Source organism: Dasypus novemcinctus, chromosome 11, assembly GCF_030445035.2.
Source record: "Dasypus novemcinctus isolate mDasNov1 chromosome 11, mDasNov1.1.hap2, whole genome shotgun sequence".
Lineage (NCBI taxonomy): Eukaryota > Metazoa > Chordata > Mammalia > Cingulata > Dasypodidae > Dasypus > Dasypus novemcinctus.
This window is the reverse complement of record NC_080683.1, coordinates 97,189,568-97,195,674: the sequence shown is the minus strand read 5'-3', so window position 1 is coordinate 97,195,674 and position 6,107 is coordinate 97,189,568.

Here is a 6,107-nt window from a genome sequence, read left to right as displayed (position 1 = left end):
TTCAGTTAAATTCCACTAGTCAAACAGTATGGTAAATCTTGTGATGACAGCATGGCAATCTAATGGGGCAGACAGAAAACATAATCCCTATATCCATATAGCATTTTTAAAAAGTACCTCTAAATATATGATTAATTCCATGTGATCCTCACAAGACTTAAGGTCAAGTATCAAAGTTTAATTCAAAAAAATAGACATACGGGTGCTTGAACAAAAATGGGCTTAATACAAGAAATCAGAAGCCTACAAAATACTTGGAGGTTTGGGAGGAGCAGGCTCTAGGCCGAACCTCCAGGAATGACTCACTGAATACTGTACAGTTGTCTACCAGGAGGATGCAGATTTTGTCACAATCAGAAAAACTCAAGAGGCCACCACTTGAACTAATTCTAGCTATGACTTGGAGGTCAGAAAGCTGCTGCTGCTGCTGCCATCTGAACCACTGCCTTTTAACACTCTCAGAGTGAGTGCTGGACCCTGGAACATGATTGGAGAAAAATCCCATGTCTTTTCAATCAGCTTCTGAAAGGAAAAAAATATATATATATATATATTTATATATATAGGAAGATGGATTCCTTATCACACCTACCTTCTAAATCTTGAATAAGTGTTTCTAAATGGAAGACTCTGATTTGCTTCCACACCTTAGCATCGAGGGAGCTTGGAAATTAAGGATTTTGGCTTTCCAGCTTCTGCAGTAAAAGAAGGCAAAGCAGAATGGATGCTGAAAACAAATCAACCTTATCTACTATAGGCAGGAGTTGGTATTTCCATTTCACAGATGAGGAAACTGAAGTTCAGAAAATGTAAGTGGCTTCTTTAATGCTTCAATGTTATACAAGTTAGATATCCAGAAATAGAGCCTAGGGCATTTGAAGCATTTTCTAATCTACCATTCTGTATTAATTTTTAGGGATTAAAAACTAGGAAAAGAAATAATTGATCAGAGCCTCTGTAGCAGTTTTATATTATTGATGAATTCCAAAAAGAAATATTGATTTTGTTTGTAAACTAATCTTTTCCTCTGGGCATATTAGATTATATTGGATTCATAGGTTTACTTGATTAAGTAATTATTGAAACCCCTTGTGCCAGTAGGGTGTTGAGTTTCCACCCACCAAAAGGATAAAAGGCATGGTAAAAGACAGAGTTAGGGGTTTTTGATGTTGGAGTTTGATACTGAAGCCTTAAGCTGGAACCCTGGGAAGTAAGCTCACAGAGGAAATGGAAGCAAACCCCAGGAAGAGAGGAACCCTGAGCCCAGGAAGAAGCAAGCCCTGGGAAGAGAAGAACCCTGAACCCAGAAAGAAGCAAGACCCTGGAAGGGAAGAACCCAGGAAGCCTGAACCCTCGCAGACATCAGCAGCCATCTTGCTCCAGCACAGGAAAATTGACTTTGGTGAAGGAAGTAGCTTATGCTTTATGGCTGGTATCTGTCACTCCTACCCCAAATAAATACCCTTTTTAAAAACCAACCAATTTCTGGTATTTTGCATCAGCACCTCTTTGACTAACTAATGTACCCTCTAAGGAAAACAAACATTTCCTAAGTTCCTGGTCCTGTAGACAATGCTTTAAGACATTAATTTGTTACTCTATCAGGCTATTATTATGCTTCAAAGAGAAGGTCAATTTAGGAAGAAGCTCTAGATATATAGCAATCCTTCTCCATGGATGTTAAGCAGTTAATGGAGTTTAGGGCTAATAGATGAAGCAAGCTTGCAAACAGCAAGCTTTTGTCTTCCTTCAAAATTTCACAAAGCACTCATAGCCTAGAGGAAGAAAGAGATATCTGAAAAGGCAAACTTAGTGTTCTTCATTTTTATCTCTACCTTCCCCCAAATTAAAAGATTATTTCCAAAGATTTTTTAAATGCAAAGCAAAAGAGAAACCTATTTATGTTATCTGAATTAAATTCAGAATTGCTATCTGAACTAAATGTAATATAGAAATGTAATTTAAATAAATATCTATCACTACCTAATTTGACTTGCTTATCTACTTTCCAATATATCTTCCAGTAATTGACTCTTTTTAAAAATGAACTGTTACCTATGTCTTCATATGTGGATCTTAATTTAATCAAACATGAAATTTTAGGTTAATTTTTATCAGAGTCATCCCAGATTCACTGATACACATGTGGAAGATGATTTTGCTATTACTTTACAAATCTCCAAGGCAGCATTCAGCACTAATTTTTGTGACTACTTCTGTAAGGGGAAGCATTTAGAAGAGGTCTTCTGGGAGCATTTATAATAAATCCTTGCTAACTTTCTTTTAAGTAGGAAACAAAAATTCTTTAGATGAAGCTTTAAGGCAAAATATTACCTGACTTCAGATTCAAATTTTTCATTTATTGGGGAAGAACTTAAAGTGTCCAGGGGGTGCTGAATCAGTCTATTTTGAGAAGTAGAAATGGAGAAATTACTTTAGATAAATGATGTTTGGCAATAGAGGCAAGTCCCTGCCCTGCCAACATTCCCTCTCCTGGAAGGACCAGAACTGCTCAGGGAAGATGTGTTGATTACTTAAGTGAGGAAAAGATGGAGGAGGAGGAGAAGGTGGAGATTTAGAAGAAGACAAGGAGTAGGAGGAAGAAGAATTACAGCACCTTCTGCTTACTGAATTCTCAACATACATCAGCCATATTAGATGCCTGACGTTTATTATCTTCCTTAACCTTCACAACATTACTCTAAGTATCAGTAATCCCACGGTACAGAAATAAAACCAAGGCCTGGAGAAGCTACATTTTTGCACAACATCATACACCTAGTTAGCAGAGAAAGCAAACTCAAACCCTTGTCAGCTGGCTTCAAAGTTCACATGCCCTCCTTCCCCTATAGCACAGAGATGATGAATCAAATAATTCGAATAAGGCCATTTTCTAGTTAAAGGAGTCACCTAAATAGAGATAGTCTGAGCCAAGCCATGTAGATTGACACAATGACCAAAAACCTACACTGTGTAAAACTGCCACCAAAGAAAAAGCTTTGCAATTTTACCTGAATGTCTATAGCAATCAATGTAAAGGTTATTCAAGTTCAGCACACTTGCCTCTAGCAAATACAGATAAATTTGTTCTCTTTATGGGCATGGAAGCAGAGTAAAGATTCCTGTTTCCTCATTTACGTTCTATCTTCAGCTTCAATTTTCACCTTCACATAGTGTATTAATCAGCCAAAGGGGTGCTGATGCAAAACACCAGAAATTGGTTGGTTTTTATAAAGGGTATTTATTTAGGGTAGGAGTTTATAGATACCAGGCCATAAAGCGTAAGTTACTTCCCTCACCAAAGTCCATTTTCATGTGTTGCTCTGCAAGGGTTCAGGCTTCCTGGGTTCCTCCCATCCAGGGTCTTGCTCCTTCCTGGGCTCAGGGTTCATCTCTTCCCAGGGCTTGCTTCCATTTCCTCCGTGAGCTTACTTCCCGGAGCTCTAGCTTAAGGCTTCAGCATCAAACTCCAACATCAAAACTCCAACATCAAAAACCCCTAACTCTCTCCTTTGCCATGACTTTTATCTGTAAGTCCCCACGTACCAAGGGATAGGGCCTCAGCGCCCTAATGACATGGCCCAATCAAAGCCCTAATCATAACTTAATCACACCCAGGTACAGTCCAGCTTACAAACATAATTCAATATCTATTTTTGGAATTCATAACCATATTAAATTGCTACACACAGCTAAGGGATACATAAGGGATGTACAGAAATGACAACACAAGTTACACTTGAAATGACAGTACCCCCTTCCTACTTCTACGCACTACTGATTTTCTGTCTCAAGATTCTATTACTGATACTGGAGTGCTTGTTTCTAATTCTTTTTCTCATGCCCATGTTATGTTTTCCTCATAGTCTTTATCACATTATTTAATATGTGTCTTATACTGCTTAAGATTCATGGGGTAAAAATTCACTTTCTAGCTATAAAGTCAAACTAGCCAAATAGTCTAGTTCTCCTTGTTTTAGAGGGATGGATATTTCAACAAGTAATATATTTTTTTCTTTTATTTAATGGCACATTTTCCCATTTCTACTACTCTGCCAAATGTCTGCAATGTACTGTAACTCAGACATTCAAAATCAAATGTGAAGTCTGAATCTTTGGTACTGAATTGGGTAGGGAAAATCACTCAGGGGTGTGATTATTCTTCATATAGGTCTTCAAATAACATTCAGCTTTTCAGTTGCCCATTACATTGTAAATTAGTTTTGCTTCCTAGTAATACTTACCTTAATTTCCACTTACTTCAATGTTCTAACAGGTTATCTTGGTTCAGACTGGGAAACATTAGGCAACACTCTCTCTGGAGGCTTTCCTTAGTTACTGTCTTGCGCAATGCCTCAGACTTCTTAAGGACACAGACAGTTTGTACTCATATTTCTTGATTTTCCTGAGGAACATGAGGCCCATAGGAAAGAATTCCTGACACACTGGCACAACAGGGATTGGGTAAGGAAAGGGATTGTTATGGTGATACTATAAGCCTGAAAATAATCCATTCTCTACCCCAGAGCAAAACTGAAAGGCAGCTCCGAAAACATCAGGAGACTCTCCTTGCATTCCCCATTACTGCACAGACAGCCCCTACTTCCACCACCATTTGCCACCTTCCACTCAGATCCATTCTCTATTCTGTTCTGTATGCTGCCAATGCTGATTCCTGGAGGCTGCATTGCCCAGGCTAATGGGAAGCCCAGCAGGAAAGCAGAAAATAAGAGAGAGTTCAGGGCTGTTGTTGGCTTTCTTCCATACTAGGATTCCAAAAATGGATGTGACCCCTCTGACCACAGCTCTGGCCAGCCAGCCCCTTTGGCTTTCACAGGGCTTTGGTGAACTGTTCCTCCCCTTCAGGTTTAGGGATGGGTTTATATCACTGTGAAATTATTAAATTCTCTTAAGAGTCTTGTGATTTGTTGCACTTAGGAAATTAATCAATCCTTTATGTTGCTGTGGTATAAAGCCTTAAGGCTATTAGGCTAATTACTAGTCACACGTGAAAGGACAGGCTCTAAATTCACCAAAAGTCATGCTCTTTTCAGCAAACAACCACCCTTCATTTGTACAGCTACTCCTGGTTTGCTACTGGACCCTGGTAAGACTGAACAATACCTGAGTACAGCAATCAGGTGCCTATATGAGTTAAGGTGCTCATTGTGAATTCAGTACTATCTGATAAACCAAATCCTAAAAGTTGTATCCAGCAACATTGAATGATTAAATAGGAATACCCAAGGAGGTCCAGAAAACTCAAATAACCATCCTTGAGTTGAATAAGACTTCAAAACACCTACTTTTACTGCTGTGTCAGCAATCCCTCAAACCAACCTATATCCTCATATGGGTATCTGTAATTATTAGACAAGGAGGGAAACTCACATGTTTGAAGCACGTTGGCTCAATCTAGAAGTAAACAGCTGATGCACTCCAGTCCCACTTGTGGTAGTCTGAAAAAATGTCTTAAAGGGAAATATTCCCAGTGGACAGAATTTCAGGTAGTACATCAGGTTTTCCAATTTGTTTTGGAGAGATGATCTATTGTTTGGATCCACAATGACTCATGGGAGAAGGTAACAGGTTGCCTGCCTCATCAGAGACTTGGAGAAATAAGTGGAGATTTTGCTAGGAGTTATGGGGAAGAAAGTATGGGGATGGATTTCTTAGAATGCTCATGGAATATTAGAATATTCAGGCCCTATATAAAAGCTGATCAGGGGGCACCTACTGCAAAGGAGTCTCTTACTAACCAGGTGGGATAGGTGATCCCTATTGTCAACTTAATTTAGCCTTCTAACACAGCAAATCCAGGGCTTGTTCAAGACTGGCACGATGGCAGAAATGGAGGATATGTATGGGGCTCAGCAACATGGGCTTTCTCTTTCCAAGTCTGATCTGCTATCACAATCACTAGGTTCCAAACATGTCAACCATAGAGGCCAGTGCTGAGCTCTGATAGGGAACCATTCCCAAAGAGGACTGTCTGGCTCCCCAGTGGAAGTTTGACCTCACTGATCCTTTTTATATGGGGCAGGGAGGCAAGAGAGGGAGATATTTTGTCTTCAGGAACCTAAATTCCTATCCCAAATATGGGATGG